Below are 25,548 nucleotides of genomic sequence, written 5' to 3' on the forward strand. Positions count from 1 at the left end.
TCAATTACTGTTTCTGGAGAAGGGCGAGAGGAAGAAGAGATATCCAAAAGCCTTACTCACAAAGGCCTGGCAGATTCTAGAAGGGTCAACTTTGGAGTAAGTAAATGTCTCCCAGAAGCCTAGGGTTTAGGATAGATTCAAGCCAGACCTGACCATTCCACAGCCTCCTGAGGACTAAACATAATATGTGTTGATCAAAAATTGCAAATTCAGCAGAGGGAATAAATGTCAGCTGCAGTTACTAATTCACATTCTCCCTCTCTCTCTCTCTCTCTCTCTCTCTATATATATATATATATATATATATATATATATTTATATATATATTTATATATCTATATCTATATCTATCTATCTATCTATCTATCTATATATATATATATATATTTTTTAAATTTATGGTGCTGAGGATGGAACCCAGTGCCTCACATGTGCAAAGCAGGCACTCTACCACTGAGCTACAGCCCCAGCCCTAATGCATGCTGTTTTGATAGGGGAAAGAAGATTTGAGGCCAAATTAGGATATTAGCTCTGCCACTTATTAACTGGGTGACTTTAGGCAAGTTGCTTACAGCTACACAAGTGCAGAGGTGACTGATATACTGGCAAACCATACTTTCTGAGTACAAGCAATAATTATGTACACCTTTTCAAATAATGCTAATTGTTTTAGAAGATGGACGAACATGGATAAATACGTGCTAACAATTTGATAAATAACTTTTTAAAACCAAAGTAACTCTAAAATAACAATTTACCAATTAGTAATGGGTTTGTTTTCATACAACTAAAAACCCCAAATAACTTTAACAGGATAAGTTTATTTTCAGTCACATGTAAGAAGCCCAGAGGTCGTAGGCATTTCAGGGAAGACCCCTCTGTTATCAGTGGCCCAGGCTTCTGTCTTTCTGGGTCACCATCTTCATTCAGCACATGGATTTCCTCTTTAAAGTAGCCTCGTGGTTTAAAGGGCTGTGGAAGCTCCAGCATTATGTCCACATCCTAAGTTGAAGGAAAGAAAAACAGGTGAGAAAAAAAAGGCTTCACACCTGATTCAACTCTCTAAAAGAAAATCTTCCAGAAGTTCCACATTGTCCATGTGTCCCTCTGTATCTTTGGATTTCACACCTTTGAATTCAACCAACCAAGGATCCAAAATATTTGAGGAAAATTTGTGTCTGTAGTGAACATATGCAACTTTATTTTGCCATTTTTCCCTAAACAATACAGTATAACAGTACAATAATACAGAATAACAACTACTTACATAGCATTTACTTAACACAATTACATTGTGTTAAGTATTATAAAATGTAATCTAGAGATGATATGGGTGTTATCATCCAGTATCCCACCCAGTATATGGGTGGGCCTGCTTAGGTTTGATGTAAATACTATACCATTTTGTAAAAGGGGCTTGAGCATTCTTGGATTTTGGTAACAGTGGGAGTCCTGGAATCAGTGCTAGATGAATATTAAGGAATGATTGTATTTCTGTCTCACTGACCAGAATTCGTTAGTTCTTTTATTGTGGCTGTTCTGTTACAAAGGGCAAGTGGTAAAGTCCGTATTGCACAAGCAACTAACAGACCCTTCTGTACTTGGTTCGTGTATTTTTCCCTCTCTCCTCCTCCCTTTCTCTAACTAACTTCACTCTGGATTCAAATATCTGCTCAAGAATTTGGAACTTGAAAAAACATGTTTGTTTTGAATCCTCCTGCTGAACCAAAAATATTAGCTTTGAAATGCCAAGTGTAAGTACACATGCCAGACACAAGGTTTTGGCCAAAGAAGTTTGACTTGCACTTTTAGAATGACAGATGCATTTATTAGCAGGAGAGCGTCAAGGAGTCACAAAGCATTGAAGTTGTAAAATAGGCAAGCTTTGGACTAAACCGCAGTACCAAGGATATTTGTCACATATTTGTCTCATTTTGTTGGATTTTTGTGGGATTTTTGGTCTTTCCCATCTTCTCATTGAAGGTCATTAGTTGTCATGAGAATGGTGAGACTGAACTCATATAGCAGGATTTGATGGTATTGACATATGCAGAATAAAGCCAGTTCATTCCAGAAGCTGTGATTTAATAAGCTTGAATTTTCCAGAGTTTAATTTATTCCCTGGGTTTGGGAGGGTGAAAAGGAGAGGAAGAGCAGGGAAGCCAGACACCTTGGGGAACCGCTATAACTTATTTGGAGCATTAGAGCTATATTTGGTGCAATTAAGTTGCTAATTCAGTAAAAACTACACAGTTCCCTTGTGGCCTGAAAGAGAAAAATGCAGCTGCTAAAGGTGGCTGATTTATAATCAGGGAATGACCTGGGCACCAGGGGAAATGAGCCAGGTTCTTCGGAGAGCCTAAATCACTCTCTCAGTCAGGCGATCAAAACAGCATGCTCACCCCGGGCAAGCACCAAAGTTGGGCAGACTCCAAGACAGGGCTTGAAAAGATTCCCAATTTTCAGCAGGATTAGATCCTTGCCTCTCCCTCATTCCTCAGGAGGAAGCAGGAAGTTGAAGAGATCCTTCAAAGGAACAGGGTTTGGTCCCTAGCCTTTCCTCAACCCTAGTCCCAGCCCAGGGGAAAATAGGACATAAAAGTCAGGGCAGTATTGTTTAGTCTGTGACCTTTCCTATAGTACGGGTGATCAATTTTCAGGGCTATTCAGGTTATATGCCACATGTGCCCAGTGGGCACTTTTCACAGTGTGGTATGACTCAGTGGTTCTCATACATGACTTATATTAGAATTGTCTGGCCAGCTTTAAAAGAAAAAAGTCTCAAACCAAGATGCAGTTCAGACCAATTAAATCAGACTTTCTGGAAGAGGTACACAACACTGTGTTTCCAACATGCAGCTCAGTTTAAGAACTAATGGTCTGATTCATGAGGACTTTGATGTGAATGGTGTCCTCTTTAGTTGTGCCAGGTACAACCTGCACAGCCCTGGGTAGTGGTGGAGAAGCCAAGAGTTTGCTGAAGACAGTAGGAGATAGAGTTCTTTCTAGAAAGAAAATAAACTCAAAAGAAATCTAGAAATTGGGCCTCCAGCCAGCATCCTATGACGAGGGTGCCTCAGGACTGGATGAAAAATTAAGGCATTGTATGATTTTGGGCTCTGAATGGCTTCTATTTCCCCTTTCTCAAACTGTTCCAGTTCTGAGTTCATTTCTTGGATACTTTCTAAGATATGTAATTTATTTAATTGAAATAACATCCAACACTCAAGCACCACTGTAGAATTTGCAAGGCACTTTTTAAAACCTCTGTCCTAATTGTGGAGCTCACTTCATGGATCTAGATGCTGTTAGAACTAGAAGACTGGTTTTCCATGGGCTTCTAAGAATGACATCAATATTTGTGTTGTGGCCACACGCTTGCCAAACTTCATCTTCAAGGGCGCTCCAGGTCAGGTGGCCCTGCTAATCAAAGGCCCTGAGTTTAGCACAAGGAAAACATTCAGCAATGATTTATGGGACAAATGGAGAGGTGACTGATACTCTGGCAAACCACATCAGGAGGCCACTGTCAGAAGGACGGTTCTGGGTGCTGAGAGAGAGACTGTGGCCACAGAGAAGAATGGAGCATGCTGTGTTTATATAGTTTTAAATTTGGCAGAGGGTTCTTCTGGCCTCAGCCTGCTTTGGCCTTATAAAAGGCAATTGCCAAAGGCCTCCCCACGCTGTCCCACTGAGCCTGATCCTCAGTGGCCTCAAACTCACAGTTGCTAGATCTTGGCCCACATGCAGTAGTGCTGAGGGCCACTGCCAAGTAGATATGACGCATCGAAATTTCCTTGCCAGCGTACCCCATGTTAAATGGACTTGCCTTGGAATTTCGCTGTTGACATTGCATGTGTGTTTGAGAAAGGTGACCCTACTCAAGGACGAGGGTGGATCCAGGATTAGGGTGTGTCCTGCAGTTTGAGGAAGTATAGTATCCCGGTCCTTGGGTTAAGGGCGTTCCCAGTTTAAGACCTTGGGTTTTAGGGAAGTTCGATGTTGAGGATTATTGCTGCTGGAAATAGGGCGTTCCTGCTACCTGAGCTCCTTTTGAGTTCTCGTGAGATTCAGAGAGTATTTTTGGGAAGAAAGCCTCGTGGAGCAGGTGAATTGGGTGGCAGCAGAACTGGGATTGCCCCAGAACGTGTGTGGAGGCCAGTGTGAGTTCGGGAATAAAGATTTGCTGTTTGAATCTACAAAGCTGTGTGGTGGCTCGTGATTCTGTGCCCAGCCAAGACATTGGCACAGTAGAGCAGGGCAGACAAGTCCTGACTTTTTGTAGCCAAAGGACTTGGTTCCTTACTAGCTGGGTGACTTAAAGCAAGTCCCTGATCTGCAAGTAAAATCAACAGTCTCCAGTGCTTTAAGGCTCAGTGTGATGCCTCGCACAGGTCTGGAGCCCTGGCAGGAGCTCCCTAATTGCCACCATGGTATCACCGCTGAGGCTGTGGTCTCTGATTTTACTGCCATCACCAGTGAAAACCAGCAGAGGGAGCCTGGTCATTCTTCTATTCCTGGGAACCTTGATTTGATGTGCCCTATGTCATCAGGCTATGATGGATGTAGGTTTCGTGGATCTAGTGATAACAAACTCTTTCAGTCCAATGGATTGAAATTGCAAGGTTTCAAGTCAATCTTTTTCTTTAAGGTCAATCTTTCTTAAGAGGTAGATTTTAGAGTCAAAATAAGTTCAAGTTCTTATCTACCACCTTGTTATGGCCTTGAGCAAGGTCTCCCAGTCCTAAAGACTTCTGCCTCTGTGAGATGTTAACACTATTACTCATGGCATCCATTTGTTGGGAGAATCAAAGGATAGAATACCTGGAACAGAGTTAGTGTCTGATTAAAAAAAAAAAAAAAAAGATAGCTGATGTCATGGGGCAGTCCTTTTGTATCTCCCCACCCCATGAACCCTGACTCTCTCTTAGCCTCATGGCTTCCCATGGCCACCGACTTCAGTTCTATTCAACTCCAAGGACTCCCAGAAAGCCCCAGAAGTGACCAAATGTCAGAATGATTGCATGGTCACTCATCTTGGTATTCTACTCTAGGTTACCTCCCTTGTCTGGTCTCTTTGTTCCTACAGGCAGATCACTTCTTACTTTGGCAGGAGGAATATACTTATTCCAGGATACTTGTGCTATTTAAAACAGACTCTTTCTTCCAAGTGTGCCACCCCATAGCCTGCCAGACTGCTCGATCCAAAACACAGCGCTTGGGAGGGGTGACACAGCTGACCATTCCTAAACCTAATAATAACTTGCACCCTGTGGGATGAACTATTTTGTGTTTATTCAGGGCCCTGAGCCCCACCCACATCAATTTGACATCACTGTTTCCATAGCAAATAATAATCTTCAAATGGAATAAAGCAGGAGCTGAAAGTCCCACAAAATGCAACCAAATGAGATAAACATGTTCCTTCAACAATGGATACAATGGTGTGGTGCAGCCGCTAGCCTGTGTATTTATGCTCCAGATGACTTCCATATCTCAGCCCATGGCTCCTTGGCTAGTGAGGAATGAGTAAAATTTGCAACCATGAACAATACACCACGACGGCACATATCCTGTGGGAATATGTATTTATATATAGAGAGACAGCTCTCATGTTAAAATTTAAGACGTATGAATATAGTCCTGCATCTGGAGCATATGTTCATCCTCAAAATTTCAAAGTATAAGTATTTGGACTTTAGTTCTCTAGAGAATTTAAAATAGACCCCAGTGTCTCACTTTCATTTGTTGTTTGCAGCTCTCATTTAGCACCCAAGATAGACTTTGTGTAGCCACCTGGATTTGTATGTGAACAAGAAAAATATAAGCTCCTTAAGGCTAGGAGCCCTGTATTATGAAAAAATGCCTTGATTTCCCAGAAGCAGCACAGGGTCTGACATATGGTAGGAGGTGATATGTTTTGTGATGGACAGGATGATATAATACTACCTAAGAGAGAAGGGAATCCCAGGGCATTTTGTTGCTGAGAATCCACAAAGGACATGAACTTACTCTTGCCCTCATGTCTCAAATTGTGGTCTACTGATCAACAGCAGGACACCATCAGGAGCTTGTTAGAAATTCAGTATCTTGGCCTCCACTCTAGACCTTCTTGAGTCAAGGTCTGCATTCTATTTATTTATTAGTTGTAGATGGGCACAATACCGCTGGCATGTGCTCTACCACTGAGCCACAATCCCAGCCCCAGGATCTGCATTTTGACAGGATATGCAGATCATCTGTGTACAAAGTTTGAGAAGCCCTGGCTGGTCTATAACATCATTATAGAGAGAAGTAGAGGAGTAGAGGGGGAGGAAGGGAGAAGCCCATGATAATGGCTAACATTTAGTGCATGTTCACCCCGGCAGGTGCTTTCTTTTTTTTTTTTTTTTAATTTTTTTAGTTGTAATTGGACACAATACCTTTATTTTTATTTGTTTTATTTTTATGTGGTGCTAAGGATCGAACCCAGCACCTCACACATGCTGAACGAGCGCTCTACCTCTGAGCCAAAACCTCAGTCCCAAGAGGAATTTGTGTGTGTGTGTGTGTGTGTGTGTGTGTGTGTGTGTGTGGTGCTGGGGACTTGAACCCAGGCAGGGCCTTATGCAGGCTAGGTAAGCACTCTACCAACTGAGCTATATCCCCAGCCCTCCGGCAGGTGCTTTCCGTGTGCTATCTCATCGAATGCTTTGAAAGAATCTACAAGGTAGGTACTATTATCATTCCATTTTACTAGCTTGCAAATTGTGGAGATAGAATCAAACCTACAAAGCTCAAGCTCATTATGTGGATGAGGAACTGTAGAGATCTAGTGGACATCGATTTTTCTTTAATATCTTGAAGGAATTTTAACTTATAGTCAAGTAGAGCTTTGTACATGGAGCAACTTACACACTAGTAGGACCTGGGGCCTTATTCCTTCTCCTTTAAAAAGTGTTAGATAAGTAATGCATACTTTCTGTGGAACAATTAGAATGCACACAGAAAGCAATTAGTGACACCTGGCGGCAGGTAACTGTCGCTTCAGTAAGCTCCCTGAAGGCAGCAAGGGTGCTTGTTTTTCTCTCGAAGGAACTATGCAATATCCCAACATAGACTCATTTGGTGAGAGATAAAAAGTTCCTGTGTTAATTACAGAGAAAGAAGGCTGCAACTGTGTGTGGTGCGGGGAGGGGGTGATTGTCTGGGGGCATAAGGGACACTGTGTCAGAAAGAGGATGTGCCTCTATCTCCTGACCCCTAGTCTCACCTGTATCCACTAACATCCTTGTCCCTGGGTGTATGCCCAACCAGCAGGCATGCACACCTGGGTACCTGCACAAGTTTCTGGAAGCCTTGTGCTGCAGCAGTGGTAGTTTCAGAACCTTGGGGGGAAAAATGTCCTTACTCTATAAGGGAGTCTTGTAAAGCCTCAAGAACTGGGGCATAAACCGGAGAGACAGCCTAAACATCAGAATCTGACAGCTTCAAAAGGAAATTATTCAGTTACAAATATACACAAAGACTCCAGATTACTTATGACTTCTGAAGTTCTCTCCAAATGAAAGACCCAAGGGCAAGAGGTGAAAAGCTCCATGTCCTCAGGGCTGGACAGGACTCGTTATAGGGAGGAGGTTGGGGATGCTGTGACACACATGGTACCTGCTCAGGGTTTCCTGAACTTTTTGAGACTTCTTCATTGAAGTCCACCCAAAAGTGACCCTACAAGCTGCTTGTTTTCATCTAAGTTACCCTTTCTATGTGCCACCATAATTTTCATGTTTAGTTTTCTAATAGTACACATTACATTTATGTTGACTATTTTCATGAAAAAGTTGTAATGATCCACTTGGTGAATAAGCATTATACAATATCATCCCATGAACAAATCAAGGTGGTCATGATGCCTGTGGAAGCATAGTGGCCTTGGCCAGTGGTCAGTCTTCTCATTAACTCAGTTAGGATTTTCCCCAAAAGACATAAAACTTGAAACTTCTCCACATGGGGATGCAGAAGACATTCATTTTAGCAGGATGGGCTACATAATTTGCACATATGTGCAAAATAAAGATGTGAGGTTCCTGTTTAGACATTATGAAGAGTTTCAAGATGGCAACAGCAGATCATCAAACCAACTGTGGCTCTTCTAAGGTCAGAGGATCATGTGACTGCATGGGTCTCATGACCATGCTCAACCCTGCATTTTAAGCCACAATATTTTTAAATTCAAAAAATTTGACATTCCTTTATTTCTCCAATACAAAATTTAACCTCCAAAAGTTAGGGTGGTCCCTCCCCCAATCGTGGAAACCTCTAAGAATCCTGGTCCTACGTGGTGCTAGACAACTACAGGGTTGAAGATGGGCCACATTATTGGCCTGGTGACTGTCCTTACTGGTTTGGATGCAATGTGTTCCCTAAAGGTCTATGTGCTGGAGGCTTGGTCCCTAATGTGGTGCTATTAAGAAGTGACAGAAGCTTTCAGAGGTGGCACACAGTGGTAAGTCATTAGGTCATTGTGACACGACTTTAGAAAGGATTAATGCTTGTGGGTCTTGAGATGTGAGTTCTTACAAGTTATTAAGAAAAATCAAGCCTGGCTTCTTAATTCCTCTGATTTCCGGTCTTCCATGTGATCTCTTCCACATATGCTTCTGCCATTGTGATGCCATCCACCATGAGGCCCTCACTAGAGGCTTAATTATGGAGCTGCCTGATCTTGGAATTTAAGCCTCCAAAACTGTGAGCTAAATAACCTTCTTCTAGGAAGGAAAAATCATGCATCACTTGGAGAATGAACAATAGGTTACTGAATGATCAATGGGTCATAGAAGACATCAAGGAGGAAATTAAAAAATTCTTAGAGATAAATGAAAACACAGACACAACATATTGGAATCTATGGGACACATTGAAAGCAGTTTTAAGAGGAAAATTCATTGCATGGAGCGCATTCCTTAAAAAAAGAAAAAACCAACAAATAAACGATCTCATACTTCATCTCAAAATCCTAGAAAAAGAAGAGCAAAATAACAGCAAAAGAAGTAGAAGGCAAGAAATAATTAAAATCAGAGCTGAAATTAATGAAATCGAAACAAAAGAAACAATTGAAAAAATTGACAAAACCAAAAGTTGGTTCTTTGAAAAAATAAATAAAATTGACAGACCCTTAGCCATGCTAACGAAGAGAAGAAGAGAGAGAACCCAAATTACTAGCATATGGGATGAAAAAGGCAATATCACAACAGACACTTCAGAAATACAGAAGATAATCAGAAATTACTTTGAATCCTTATACTCCAATAAAATAGAAGATAGTGAAGGCATCGATAAATTTCTTAAGTCATATGATCTGCCCAGATTGAGTCAGGAAGATATAGACAGCCTAAACAGACCAATAACAATAGAGGAAATAGAAGAAACCATCAAAAGACTACCAACTAAGAAAAGCCCAGGACTGGATGGGTATACAGCAGAGTTTTACAAAACCTTTAAAGAGGAACTAACACCAATACTTTTCAAGCTATTTCAGGAAATAGAAAAAGAGGGAGAACTTCCAAAGACATTCTACGAGGCCAACATCACCCTGATACCTAAACTAGACAGAGACACTTCAAAGAAAGAAAACTACAGACCAATATCTCTAATGAACCTAGATGCAAAAATCCTCAATAAAATCCTGGCGAATCGGATTCAAAATCGTATCAAAAAAATTATACACCATGATCAAGTAGGATTCATCCCTGGGATGCAAGGCTGGTTCAATATACGGAAATCAATAAATGTTATTCACCACATAAATAGACTTAAAAATAAGAACCATATGATCATCTCGATAGATGCAGAAAAGGCATTCGACAAAGTACAGCATCCCTTTATGTTCAAAACTCTAGAAAAATTAGGGATAACAGGATCATACCTCAACATTGTTAAAGCAATCTATGATAAGCCACAGGCCAGCATCATTCTGAATGGAGAAAAATTGAAGGCATTCCCTCTAAGATCTGGTACAAGACAGGGATGCCCTCTCTCACCACTTCTGTTCAACATAGTCCTCGAAACACTGGCCAGAGCAATTAGACAGACGAAAGAAATTAAAGGCATAAAAATAGGAAAAGAAGAACTTAAATTATCACTATTTGCAGATGATATGATTCTATACCTAACAGACCCAAAAGGGTCTACAAAGAAACTATTAGAGTTAATAAATGAATTCAGCAAAGTGGCGGGATATAAAATCAACACGCATAAATCAAATGCATTCCTGTATATCAGCGACAAATCCTCTGAAACGGAAATGAGGACAACTACTCCATTCACAATATCCCCCCAAAAAATAAAATACCTGGGAATCAACCTAACAAAAGAGGTGAAAGACCTATACAATGAAAACTACAGAACCCTAAAAAGAGACATAGAAGAAGACCTCAGAAGATGGAAAAATATACCCTGTTCACGGATAGGCAGAACTAACATCATCAAAATGGCGATATTACCAAAAGTTCTCTATAAGTTCAATGCTATCCCAATCAAAATCCCAACAGCATTTCTTGTAGAAATAGATAAAACAATCAGGAAATTCATATGGAATAATAAAAGACCCAGAATAGCAAAAACAATGCTAAGCAGGAAGTGTGAATCAGGCAGTATAGCGATACCAGACTTCAAACTATACTACAGAGCAATAGTAACAAAAACAGCATGGTACTGGTACCAAAACAGGCGAGTGGACCAATGGTACAGAATAGAAGACACAGTAACCAATCCGCAAAACTACAACTATCTTATATTTGATAAAGGGGCTAAAAGCATGCAATGGAGGAAGGATAGCATCTTCAACAAATGGTGCTGGGAAAACTGGAAATCCATTTGTATCAAAATGAAACTGAATCCCTTTCTCTCGCCATGCACAAAAGTTAACTCAAAATGGATCAAGGAGCTCGATATTAAATCAGAGACACGGCGTCTGATAGAAGAAAAAGTCGGCTATGATCTACATACTGTGGGGTCAGGCTCCAAATTCCTCAATAGGACACCCTTAGCGCAAGAGTTAACAACCAGAATCAACAAATGGGACTTACTCAAACTAAAAAGTTTTCTCTCAACAAAAGAAACAATAAGAGAGATAAACAGGGAGCCTACATCCTGGGAACAAATCTTTACCCCACACACTTCAGATAGAGCCCTAATATCCAGAGTATACAAAGAACTCAAAAAATTAGATAATAAGATAACAAATAACCCAATCAACAAATGGGCCAAGGACCTGAACAGACACTTCTCAGAGGAGGACATACAATCAATCAACAAGTACATGAAAAAATGCTCAACATCGCTAGCAGTCAGAGAAATGCAAATCAAAAGCACCCTAAGATACCATCTCACTCCAGTAAGATTGGCAGCCATTAAGAAGTCCAACAACAACAAGTGCTGGCGAGGATGCGGGGAAATGGGTACACTTGTTCATTGTTGGTGGGACTGCAAAATGGTGCAGCCAATTTGGAAAGCAGTATGGAGATTTCTTGGAAAGCTGGGAATGGAACCACCATTTGACCCAGCTATTCCCCTTCTCAGTCTATTCCCTAAAGACCTAACAAGAGCATGCTACAAGGACACTGCTATATCGATGTTCATAGCAGCACAATTCACGATAGCAAGATTGTGGAACCAACCTAGAAGCCCTTCAATAGATGAATGGATTAAAAAATGTGGCATTTATACACAATGGAGTATTACTCTGCAATAAGAAATGACAAAATCATAGAATTTGGAGGGAAATGGATGGCATTAGAGCAGATTATGCTAAGTGAAGCTAGCCAATCCTTAAAAAACAAATGTCAAATGTCTTCTTTGATATAAGGGGAGTAACCAAGGACAGGGTAGAGACGAAGAGCTGGAGAAGAAGATTAACATTAAACAGGGATGATAGGCGGGAGGGAAAGTGAGAGGTAAGGGAAATTGCATGGAATTGGAAGGTGAGCCTCAGGGTTATACACAACTACATATAAGAGGAAAGGAGGAGTAGGAGAAAAATTATATAAGTGGAAGAAACGATTTATAGTAGAGGGGATGGAGAGAGAGAAGGGGAGAGGAGGGGTGGGGAGGGGAGGGGAGGGGGGACAGTGGAGAATGGGATAGACAGCAGAATACATCAGTCACCAGAAAGGCAATTTGTAAATCAATGGAAATGTAACTGATGTGACACAGCAATCTGTATACGGGGTAAAAATGGGAGTTCATAACCCACTTGAATCAATCTGTGAAATATGGTATATTAAGAACTATGTAATGTTTTGAACAACCAACAGTAAAATAATTAAAAAAAATAAATAAATAACCTTCTTCTATTTATACAAGTATCTGGCCTCAGCTACTTTTGTTATGGTAACAGAAAATGGATTGCTTTATGCTTTTGAAAATGGAATGATATATGCTTTTTTTTTCTTTTGCTAAATGAAACAGTGGGTGACCCTGGCCTGCAATGTCTATTTTACAGGCATTCTTAGGGGGCTCAGAGAGGCCCTCATAGCTTTCTTGCCACACTAAGTTGGACATAACATGACATCCTACTTCTGTCTCCCTATGTTTCCTGACTCTTCCTCCCTTTCCCCAAGGTCTGAGAGAGTTCAGAACCATCCCTTAGGATCTGGTGTATTTCTTCATCTTTTCCATGTCTATTGATGATACCCCCCAACTCTCAGAGGTCCTTCTGGAAGACACCACTGCCTTCTGCCTGTGGGGCAAGATGAAAAACAGATGCCCACTTTTACAGGGCAGGTTTTTTTTTTTTTTTCTGCCCTGTTGGATTCTTCAAGGTTGTGATGAGACCAGAGCCTCATGTCTCCTACAACATCAAATCCTCTTCCCTCTTTCTACTCCATAGTGGATGGGAGCAGCCCAGTGGAAGATGGAAAGTGGTAGGAATGTAACTGATGCAGAGTAAGCCAGAGACCTTACCTGGTTCTGACTTGATGGCCCTCTATGCTCTGCCTTAGTGTGCAATGGGTGCCAACCCTTGCCTCCTATGTTAGTGAGCTTTCTGTTGCTGTGACCAAATACCTGAGAAAATTGACTCCAAGGAAGAAAAATGTATTTGGTTCATGGTATCAGAGATTTCAGTCCATGGTCACTTGGTTCCGTTGTTTCTCCGCCAGTAGTGAGGCAGGCATCCCGGATGGGAGACTGTGGAAGGGCAAAGCTGCTCACCTCAGGGCAGCCAGGAAGCAGAAAGAGAGAGGGAAGGTGCTGGGGACAAAATGCATCCTTCAAGTTTGTACCAAATATGATCTACTTCTTCCAAGTAGGTGCTGCCTCCTAAAGTTTGTTTAGTTTCTTCTAAGAAACTTTATAAGAACTTCCCAACAGCCCATTAAGTTGCAAATCTGTAAGTTGATTAATCTATTCATAAATTCAGAGCCCTCATGATCCAGTGACGTCCAGAGGCCCCACTTCTGAACACTGCTAGTGCCACATCAGGAACTGAGCCTTCAATACACGAGCTTCTGGGGGAACATTGAAGATCCAGACCTTTACACCTCCCAGAATGGTTAGAATGAGGAAATCAGACGGAGTATGTACCAAACCCTTCTGTTAATCCTCCCTCCTCCCTTCCCTTCCTCTCAACTTTTAACCTTAACACCACACCAACCCAAAGGAAACCAGAAGGGTTTTGTGGTTTTGGAAAAGTGTCCCAAGGTGTTCATAACATATACCACTGTGTAAAAAGGCAGGCAGTAGACTAACATCGCCGGAATCCATTTATGTGAGTCTGCACATAAGGCCGTTTCCACCAAATGTTTAAGAGGGTGTTTATGCAAATGTTAATTTTCCTGGATGGCAGGATTTTAGGTGGTTTATTACCTTGTTCTTTGTGCCTTCATGAATTGCTTTAATTTTTCATAAAGAGTATGTCTTTTTTTTTTTAACAAAAAACTTAAAGCTTAAAAGTACTGTAAAACACAACCCTCTAGGATAAGAGTGTTTAGCTGGGAAGACTTGCTAAAGATGCAATATGTAACTCTATATCAGGCCACAGGGCAAGGACGTGGTGGTGAAACACAAGCCCTTGGCATATGCTGGTCCACCTCTTCAAGAGCAATTTGGCAAAATCAAGCACAAATGAAAAACCATACTCTTTATGCTCCAGCAGTTCTATTTCTTGTGATGTTCCCTAGAGAAGCTCTCATGTATGATGTTTTAGTCAGCTTTTTCAACACTATGGCCAAAAGATGTGACAAAAACAAGGGAGAGGGGGATAAGTTTGTTTGAGGCTCACGGTTTCAGAGGTCTCAGTTTACACACTGCTGGCTCCATTGCTCTGGGCCTGCGGTGAGGCAGGACATCATGGCAGAGGGTGTGGCAGAGCACAGCAGCTCAGGACACAACAATCAGATGGGGGCCAGAAGTGTGGGGAGGCTGGGAAGAGGGAGGAGGGAGGGGGAGCAGAGAGAGCTCTGCTCACCAGGGACAAAATATATACTCCAAAGGCATGCCCCCGGTGACCCATCTTCAGCTACACCCTACCTGCCTACAGTTACCACCTAGTTGATCCATCATCAGTGGATTAATCACTGATTAGGTTACACATCTCATGATTTAATCATTTCATCTCTGAAAATTCTCACATTTTCTCACTCATGAACTTTGGCACAACACTTCGTATCTAAACCACAACACACGGATATGTGAAAGAATATCAACGATAGCATTGAACATAACCATGAAAACTGGAAACAATCTCAACATTCATCTATAGCAAAATGGATAAAATGTGGTATATTCATATTATTCCTATGATGGACTATTAAAAGGGAAATCAGCATAAACATACCTTACTGTGGCAAATCTCAACATTTAATTTTCAGTCAACTATCAAGTTCAGAAATTCTTCACATATAGTAAAAATATCAAACATAGTGTGTGTACGTGTGTTTGTGTAAAAGCACAAAAGGACTCAATGGGAACATCTACATTTCTATCTCAGTCATCCAGGGCATGAGGACATAGACTGAATACATGTTTGGAGCTGGGTGAGTATTTCAACTGTGACCATAATATTCTATTTAATTTAAAATTAAAAAGAGGCTCTGAAGAAAGAGTGATAAAGTTTTAACAATTACAAATCCTTGGTGGTATGAGCTGGGGGTGTTTATCTTTTGGGGGGTCCTGCTTTGTAGTTCTTAAAAACAAAAAGAAGGAAGAGGGTAGAGCATACTAGTTCTGGCAAATACATACACACATATCTATATGCAATCATATATCCACATATCTCTTGGCTCCAGGAGAAAAATTCGTGACAGCAATGTGGGGAAAGTAACTTAAAACAAACTGAAAAATGTAGAGAGTTGGTAAATTGCCTATACAAGAAAAGGAGACGAGAAAAAATTGGCATGTTACTCAGGATATGTCAGGTTTTGCTGCAATAACAAACAACCCCTCAATCTCAGTCTCCTAACACAGCAAAATATTTATTTTTCCTTCATGCAAAGTTCTCTGAACATCCAGGTGACTCTCTGGCATCTCTCATCTACATGGTGACGCAAACCACGTTTATCCTGTGACTTCACCATGTCAACCCAAGATCCCCAAGTAAGCTGCAGCAGGAAAAGAGAGATCAGCCCAGAAGTAATGCATGGCATTTCCACCCACATTCTATAGACCTGTTCATATGTCTGTACCTAATTGCCACGGATCTAAGAAGTAGAAGCTATTGTACACCCAGGAAGGACAGGAGATGAGGATTGTGTTAAGCACTGGTCATGTTGCCAGGAGGAAGCAATTAAAGGCCACCTAATAAATAAATTGTTCTTATTAGCCAAGGCCCCAGGCCTTAAGAGACTCTTGTTATTTTCAGTTCTGAGAAGCTCCACCTTGACTTTCTCATACTTCTTATGTCTATTCTTGCTCCTCAGATAAGCAACTATTCCCAATTTGATACAGACTGTGATGTCCTAGAAAATTTAATGAAAAAACCATCAGCTGACTCCTTTCTGGGAAACACAATTGAGATACACTAGAGAAATTACATGTGCCTTGATGTGTTTGTTGCTTGCTTACCAGATGATGGCTTTATTTGCTTCAAAGTTCCCACAAACCAGAAAGGAAGTCTGTTGACATTGGACCTACCTTGAGATTTCATCAGCTATAATTCTCAGAATTCATAGCTTCTGTGCTCTACAAAGCAAAGAGCATTTCTTGGGTTCTGGATAGACAAAATTTTGAAGTGCTTAATGTTGCTGTTAGGACCATAGCCGACTCCAACATACATCTCATGTCTGAGCAAAAATTGCAAGAGAAGAGAACTGAAGATGACCACGTCATTTTTTGAGTTGGTCTAAAGGAGACAGGATGCAAAATGCTTCTTTCCACCAGTGTCCATGAATTAAAAAAAAAATCAGCAGAATGGTTAAGAATGTGGGCTTGGGAGCTAGACTACCTGGACCCCAATTTTGGTTCTGCCATTTACTGTCTCAGTGACTTTAAGTACTATACTCTTGCTTTAGTTTCCCATCTACAACTAGTATAGTATCATATCCACTTCAAAGTGTTTTGAGGATTAAATGAGTTAATATACAGTCGTGTTCATGTAACAATATTTCAGTCAAGCAGACTACATATACAGTGGTGGTCCTTAAAATTATAATGAATTATAATGGAGCTGAAAAATTCCTATCACCTGGTGACCTCATACCCATCATAACGTGTTTGTGGTAATGCTACTGTGCTACCAGTTGCATAAAAGTATAGCACATAACTTATGTACAGTGCATAATACTTGATAATAAACAGATGTATTACAGGTTTATGCATTTACTATACTACACTATATATTTTATTGCTATTTTAGAGTGTCCTCCTACTTAAAACAACACACAAAAAAAGAAAGTGTGCTGCAAAAAAGTCTGCTATGTCATGCTGGCAGAAGCCTCATAAATCTTGTGTTGTCCATGTCCCTTGATTATATCAAGGGGCCACATCTCCTGATTGACCCATATCATCTAGGTTGTACAAGTGCTCTATAATGTTTGCATGACAGTGAAATCGCTTAATGACCGTCTCTCAGGACCATCCCTGTTGTTAAGTGGCTCGTGACTGTGTATAATTTAAAATGGGTCATGGCATGCCAGAAATGCTTGGTGTTGGTGTCCTTACTACAATGATTACAGCGGACTACATGCCTCTCTCATTTCTGAGCAAAACTTACAGTAAAAGGGAATTGACAATGACCTCATTTTTTTTTTTATTTTAGAGGATATGGGATGGAGTTCTGCTCTTTTCACCAGAGAACACAAAAGCATATAGTGAAAATGTCATCCTTCTGGGGATTAAGGATCTTCCATGCAAAACAGAAAATAAAATCCAGTAATGACGTTTCATTCATTAAAATGGCAGAAGAGGCCTAAATATACCTTCATGTTGCTGTTGGTCCTTAAAAGTGGTTGTATGTAGTTGTGTCTGAATGTGGAAAATCAGATTTGCAGCATGTTTTCAATGGTCTTAAAAATGGGTTGTAGGATCTTGTTAATAATTTCTGGGTCTGTTTAGTAAGTTCGTTGTTATGCAAAGAAATTACACTCAGAAATAGGAAACTACTTTATTTGCCTAAAAACATTCTCCTCTCCTGGGCAGTGGCAACGTGCATTTCTGTATCTCACAGCCAACTGAACTTCTATGGGTAATAGGTATCAGACTCCCCACTTCCTCTTTTTCCACATGAGCTTCTTTCTGTGTTAATTCCTGCTGTTCCCCCAAATAAAGGTCTATTCCAGCCAGCACTTTCCCCTCTTTTTGTCCCACACTGATAATTAAAGACTGACTCTTGGCCCTATTTTTTTTTTAGTATTAATTTTCACATGTTTTAGATGCTATTAAAATGTTCTACATATATCTGCAAGGCACTGTTCCCTGGAGTTGCTAAAACTCCTTGTCTATTTCAAGAACCCAAGTTTCACTTGACAATGCCATGCCTTGGGCAGAGCAAAAGGAGGGACCTCCCTAGCTGGAAAAAGCAGGCACTCCTCAGAATCTGAACACCCCCCGAGAGAATGATAGAGTGCCCACTGCACAGTGGCTCAGCCTACAACGTCTGTCTTCTATTGAGGGAGCCCCAGGAGACCTTCACTGCATCAAGCACAGTGGAGACATGTCCTATGCTTTGAATCTCTCTGCCACCCATTAGACCCTGTGAGTTCTTTTGGTTCTGCTAACAGAGCCACCATGGCCCAGTCACCTTCCAGAAAAACCAGGGTTCCTCTCGGATAGTCTCTTTCTTCCAAGCCTCTAAGGAAGGATCATCCTTCTTCACTGGGACTGCCCTCCTCTGGCCCTTGTCCAGACCCTCCTGGCTTCTGGCTCTCTGCAATCCTTTCTGGGCCATTCTCCCAGCCTCCAGTTTCTCCCACACCCTGAGGCCTCCACCCTCTGCCCTCAAGGACTTTCCCTAAACTGCAGCGGCTCCCCCTACAGGGCAGAGAAGGAAACCCTCAGCAGGGTCCCTGAGCCCTCTCATATCTGACCATGCTCTCCACACCCCTGCACAGACCAGCAGCCACACTAAAGCAGGTAGGTCTATCACAGGGTGGAGGGACAGAGGGTGACTACAGTGCTGTTTTCTTCAAACCCCACTTTCACATAGAACTTAGAGTTTAGGCTTTCACTGTAATCTGCAAATGGGCTTATGCTATAGTCCCCAAATTAAATTACAGAAGTTCCCATGAAACTTGTAACATTTTTTGTAAACACACAAATATATTGCATTATGTTTTGTGTTAAAATAATTTTTCAGTGTAAATATATTACACCCTCTTTGAGCATTTCTTTTTTATTTTTCTTATCTTTCTTCCTTTTCCCCCATTTCTTAGTATAAAAACTCCTTTAAGAGCCAGGCATGGCTATAATTCCAGCAGCTCAGGAGGCTGAGGCAAGAGGATCTTGAGTTCAAAGCCAGCCTCAGCAACTTAGCGAGGCCTTAAGCAACTCAGTGAAACCCTGTCTCCAAATAAAAAGGGCTGGGGATGTGGCTCAGTGGTTAAGCGCCCTTGGGTTCAATACCTGGTATCAAAAAAACAAAAACAAAAACATCCTTGAAGAACAAAATAACCTAGCTTTCTTCCTCTGTCCTGCTTGCAGGGTTCTCCCCTCTCCCAAAAAGCTTCACTTCCTGTGGGATGTTGTTCTCTAATCTCTCCTGCTCAGAATTCTCTCCTTCCCACTGGGCTCAGGCCTGGGTTCTGAAAAGCTGGGCTCTCAGCTCCCAACCGTTCAGCTGTCCTACTCATGCCACATTCCGGGACACCTCACCACTCTAAGTGTATATTGTCAACACTTGTTCAGGCCTTGGCATAAACTACCTTAAACTTCATATTATCTTTCTGTTCAGCCATGTCTTTCCAGTTCATCTCACCTCTCAATGTGTTCTCTATATAGTAAGTGCTCCATAAGCCTCACTCAGGCTGCTGAGGATCCAGCAGAGGGTGTGTCCTTCAGGATGGCTCCTTGGGTGGTTCAGGGGGCTCAATGGACCCTTTAAAATGATGAAAAATCTTCTGTACATATGTGGTTTTATGGTGAGAGGGTTTACAGCTTTTGTTAGAATCTCAAAAGGGCCTGTAACCTCAAAACCATGCTGACCTCTGGTTCTAAGTTGCTCCCATACATGGCAGAAAAATCAACAAAGGAGCTCAGCTGCCTCATCTGCAAAGTGCAGAAAATGTCAGGTAGTGCATATGAGGAGTGCTCAGGAGATGGCAATTATTACATTGTTGTCCCTGACCTAGTCCCAGAAATGCCTGCAGGAAGGGCTGCGGCCCACACCCCCAGGTTCCAGGTCAGAACTTGAATAATCTTTAGAATGACCCGGGTAGCTTTGTAAAATACAGATTCCTGGGCTACATTCCAAGTGCAAGAATGACAATTCCTAGGAGAGGGCCTGGCCTTATCAAGCCTCCTCTTCGTTGTTGGTGGTTTTGATGATCAGCAAGGTCTGGGAGTCACCCCCAGCGGCTCTTCTGTGCTTACAGGCTTCACAACCTACACATGGAGTGGCAGTCTCACCCCTGCCTCTATTCATCCTGGGAGGGACATGTTCTGGGAGTTTAAGCAAACTGCCCAAGCCTTTGAGGGAACCGTGGGCTGCAAAATCTTTCAGAACAAAGAATTAAGTATCTTTATAATTATATCCAGGCCTAGATTTAGGCCATGGCTCATATGGCCTCTTGAACTTCAAATAAATACCTATTCTGTTCCTTGTTTAAACAGGTGTAACAGTATCAGTGGAGACTAGATTTATCCAGGCAGGAAGGCAGCTCCCACAGCTGTCAGAGCACACTGCCCTTTCATTTCTCACAAGAGGGGAAGCTAATTATACTGTCATAGAGCAAAATAAATTTGCAATTTCTACCCCTGAGCTCAGTGAACCAGCAGGGTGAACTTTTCTCTGGGCTGCTCTCTGGCAGGACTCAGGGCCAGCCTGTGTGGCACGAGCCACAGATACTTAGAGACCACTGCAGTGGAGTGATTCTGTGCTGGCAGGGCCTACTGTCCCTAGAATGCCTGTACTCTCACACAAACACAGATTCACACACTCACCCACTCATCCACCACTGTCATACATGTGCACACAAAGGAACACACTCCCACACTCTAATACCCAACCCTGATATATTTATTCAACACTCACGCACACTTTCATATACACACTCTCAGGCATATGTATGCAACTTGCACACCATCCGTGCATACTCTCAGCCATGCACTCACTAATACTCTCTCGCAACTCATACACACACACATCTGTGCAACTGACACATACTCATATACCTTGATACTCTTGCACACACACACCTTTCCTCTGGCGCCAGGGTGCTACCATCCAACAATGAGAGTTTATTCTTGTGGACTTCAGACTTGTAGTTCTTTATAAACATGCCCGGGACTTTTCCGATTTTAGCCTTCAAAGCCTCACATCCTGGGGATCCTCCCCATCAAAGTCCTGGGCAAACTGGGATACTGGTCACCTTCAAATCCACCCATGAAGGGAGAGACCCAATGTGTTTACCAGCCATGCACTCAGGCCTACCACAGGGCCTGGCAGCATTCCTGGGTCTGCCTCATAGGCACATGCAGACACTCACCCTGGAGAAGGTGTCCACCTCCCAGGGAGACTGAGCAGGGTTTACTGCCCAGACCCCATCCGCACGCTGAGCTGATGGGGTTTAATTAGCTGGAGGTGGGAGGTGGCCTTTGACAGGTGTCTGAGCTTCTGAAATGAATAGAATGTAAGGCCAGGGCTGAGAATCACTAAATCCAGGCAAAGGATGCACAGGTTATTCCCTGGGCCTTTAGGGCTTATTTGGACTTTGAAGGACATTTTATCCTTCAAGATCTGTGTATTAAGTGAAACATAATCCAGTCTGCAAATAAAGAATATCTGGTTATGCCACCTAGGAACTTTCCACAAACCTTCTTTGCAACCAACAGGACCTTTTCAAGCTGCAGTTTTGACTGAGCTAGATACCGACTGTGGAGGTATCCCCATGAGGAAGCAGCCCTCTGGCTATGGGTCAAGTGTTCTTCCTGGGTGGATCTGGGTGCCATTGAAGTAATCTGCTCTGGAGAAGAGGCACAGAGATAGGTTGGAGGAACAAGCAGGGGCTTTGGAATCAACTGAAGTCAGACTTGTAGCCTTCCTCTCCACCTATCAGCTATGAATATGTGGTTTTGGAGAAGTTAATTAACAATGCTGAGCCTGTTTCCTCCTCCATAAAAAGTCCATATATACCATTATACAGTTTTACAATATCTCCCTTCAAAGATTCTTGCTAGTGTATCAGTGAAAAGTACAGGTCCTCCTTTTAGTGAGGATGATGAGTAAATGACAAATGACAGCTCTTGAAAAAAAAATTAATGATAATACCATTTTATTCTTCATGTTGCACCAGAGAGTTCCCATCAAATTCAAAAGAAGGTATTCTTTTCTGAAGCCCCATGAACAATTAAGTTTATGGAGAGTGTTGATTGCCTATTGTTATAATTAATTACCACAAATGCAGTGATTTAAAATAATGCAAATTTATCATCTCACAGTGTTGGGGGTCAGAAGACTGAAGAGGCCTCAATGGATTACAATCAGGATGTTGGCAGGGATGTGCTCCTGCTGCAGACTCTGGGGGAGGATCCATTCTCTCGACTTTTCCAGCTTCTGGAGGCTTCCTGCATTCCTTGGCCCATGATCTCTCCCTTCATCTTCAAAGCCAACAATTTGGCATCTTTAAATCTTTGTGTGTCTTTAACTCTCCCGCCTCCCTCCCTCACTCATAAAGACCCCTGTGATTATACTGGGTCCATCCACATAATCCAGGCTAATCTCCCCATTTCAAAATCCTTAACTTACATCTGCAAAGGCCTTCCTGCCACCTAAGGTAACATATGCACTGGTTCTTGGGATTAGGAAGTGGACATTTTGGGGGAGATCATTACTCGGTGTACTACATTGAGCTGAGTGGGTTTTAAATTTTTAATCTTCCAACCTTTGACACCTGCTCCCAGGGGACTAGTAGCAAATGCTGGCAGAAGGCTAAAAAAAATATTGAATAAATTAGTGTTTCAGTCAGCTTTTTCATCACTGCCACCAAAATATCCAACAAGGGACTGGGGTTATGTCTCCCTGGTAGAGCACTTTGCCTAGCATGTTGAGGCCCTGGGTTTGATTCTCAGCACTACATATAAATAAATGAGTAAAATAAAGGTCTATCAACATCTAAAATTTTTTTTTTTTAAATATCCAACAAAAACAACTTAAAGGAGAAAAAGTTTACTTGAGGTTCAGAGATCTCAGTCCACAGATGACTGATCTGCTGCTCTGGGTTCAAGATGAGGCAACACATCATGGAGGATGGGCCCAGTAGAGGAAAGCTGCTCAGCTTATGGAAGTCAGGAAACAGAGAGAGAAGTGGGGAAAGGGGCTGCAAGGAAGATGTATCCTTGCAGCACACAATGACCCACCTCCTCCAGCCATGGCTCACCTGCCTGCAGTTATCACCCACTTAAACTAGAATGGACGGATTAGGTTACACTCTCATAATCTAATCATTTTGCCTCTGAATACTCTGCATTAATAGGAGCTTTTGAGGGACACCTCATAAACAAATTGTAACAATTAGTATCACCAGAACCTTCCGAAACTGCCAATCAAGGTATCTGGTAGTTTCCTGCATGCATGTATGGATGTGTGAACCTGTTTACTTGTGATCGTGATTTTATAGTACGTGACATAACAGGGTCATAGTTTTTGCTTAGATAATTGTTTCTAGCACATTTGAGGGAAGCAATGGGTTATGTGTTGCCCTGCAGAGATGATGGTGACTTTGCAGGTACTCTGATCTCTGAGGAGACTGAGGACCACCCCTCTGGTGGGCTGTCAGGCTTAGAACTTTACAAGCTTACTCCTTCCTAAGAGAGGGACCATGGGCAACCTAAGCAGGGAAGAAAAAGACTCGAACATGCAAGCAAATTCAGGGTATGTGATTTTTTAAAATATTCTTCAAATGAGTCAAGAACTCAGATCTGGGGTTTGGATAGAAACTGGAACTCAGTGGGAGGTCTGCGAGGGTGGAGGATGGGGGTGCGAGCTTCCAGGCTTTCAAAACACAAAACAGGTGGTTTTCAGTGGTGCTGGTTGGTGGGGGAGGGAAATGGGAAGGGGAGGGCTAAGTACAGAGTAGGAAGGCTTCTGGGAGGATGGGGCCCAGCTGCCTGAGCAGGCTGCCTGAGAGTAGAGAGTGACAGGTGAGCCTTTCTGTGTGCTGCAGGGGAATAGCCTGGGACTACCAAGAGGCCCAGGGAGGAACTTGGAGACCCCACTGGGAATTCTTCCCCAAAGGACTGCTGCTCAGCTCAGACGTTATGGGGTAGGAGACACACAAAAGTGGGAGTCCAACCAAGCCAGAAGCCCCCTAAAAAAAGAAGACCAGTGGGCAGACTGGTGGGACTTGCTTCCTGCGACGAGGCTGCAGTGATAAGGTGGACCAGGAATCTGAAGCCATGGGCCAGCCAGAGGCAGGAGCAGCCGAGCCTGTGAGAGGCTTTAATTACTTTAGGGTAAGAAATCTGTGCTTTGCAAACATGCCAGATGTCTATGCTTTTCAGTGTTTTAATTTCTTGTTTGTTTTACTTCTTGTTGTTGTGGATGGTGTTGTTTTAGTACAACTGTAAATAAGAAAAGGCTGATGGTGTTCTTGTCCTTGCCTAGGAAGGCCCAGCTGGACTCCCTGCACAGCTCAGGCTCCTGATGAGCTCAGTCAAGGAAATGTGATAAATCATGACCCCAGAAGTGGCTCCTCTGGAGTCCTCTGCAACACATTGTAGGAACCAGGGATTTTAGTGACATTTTAGGCATTGGGGACAGCAAAGGAAGCATCCCCCTGTTAGGCATCACAATGAGCAACTTAATCCTGTCCCATCCTGCTCACATAGAAGGGTGGACACCAATGCTGTGCAGGGAGCTTGGCAGGTAACACAAAATGCCTTTGGGCTCAACAAAGGGTCTTAGCTGTCCATTTTCTTTTTACACCTACTAACCCTTATAGAAAGAATGAAATAAATAGAACTCTACAGTATTCAACCAGACCTGCCTGACATCAGTTAACATAAACCTCTAGCGAGTGGCAATTCTTAAAAAATAAATAAATAAAAGCTGCAAGATGTTTTCCGCATGAGGATTTTAATGTGTTCCCTAATGGAGTATTCTAATGACTGTTCTGAAAAAGCAACCAAGCTAGTAAATGGTGACACTAGTTAAGTGATTCTATGAACAAGAAATAAATCTATGACCAGAATAAGGCTTAAAGACCCCAATTTCCTGCTTATTCCATAGACATTTGAAATCTCTTATTTAACCAAGCAGCAAATGGGTGTCACTGACGGGCCATTGGCTGATAAGTCCCAGAGCTCCCATTTCAAGGTATTGTCCAAAAAACATCTCCAAGTTCACACTTGAGGGGGGGCAGGGGGAGTGGCAGCAGAGAATGGGCGGGTAATTTATTCAGGAACTGGAAGCTGAGAAACAGATTTGGAAAGCAAATACTTCAAAGCCCACTGGAGAACTCTCATAAAACATAGACCCTCTGCAGAGACCAGGGAGTGATTTAAATCCAGTTGGAATTTCTAGGGAGAAGGAGTAAAAGTTATCAGCTCTGCTCAGAGTCTCATGAATAATTTTTCAGTTGACACAGGACCTGAACCAGCAGAAATCTGGGAAGGCCAAAGGAAAATAGGTTTCTAACTAATCTTTGCTCCTCAAAGCCTTATTCCTAAGTGAGGAACCAGCTTGGGAGAAAGAAGCCGAGACAGGAAGCTCATCATTTTTAGACGCATCATTTTTTTTTTCCTTGTGTGAGAAATGTTGGATAGGAAACACATTTTCTGGCAACTGAAACCTGGCCGGCTGGGTTGGCTAAAGGAAAGGCCATGCACCCACAAAACGACAGGGATTTGGAAGTCATCTGTAAATCCTTCTAGGCTAGTATGGGCAGAGAAAAGTCGAACTTAAAGTGAAATAAACACCTAAGG

The 25,548-nt window shown here is 42.2% G+C and overlaps 1 long non-coding RNA gene across 1 annotated transcript in view; it reads left to right on the plus strand.

Annotated features, from left to right (window-relative positions):
• Window positions 1–23,752: 23,752 nt before the first annotated feature.
• Window positions 23,753–25,548, plus strand: part of LOC308650077 — a 142,979-nt gene continuing 141,183 nt past the window's right edge. Inside the window, exon 1 of the long non-coding RNA XR_014022240.1 lies at window positions 23,753–24,078. This is a non-coding gene — a long non-coding RNA (uncharacterized lncRNA). The remainder of the gene's footprint in view (window positions 24,079–25,548) is intronic.

This window comes from Spermophilus citellus (assembly GCF_964194105.1).
Source record: "Spermophilus citellus genome assembly, chromosome: 1".
NCBI lineage: Eukaryota > Metazoa > Chordata > Mammalia > Rodentia > Sciuridae > Spermophilus > Spermophilus citellus.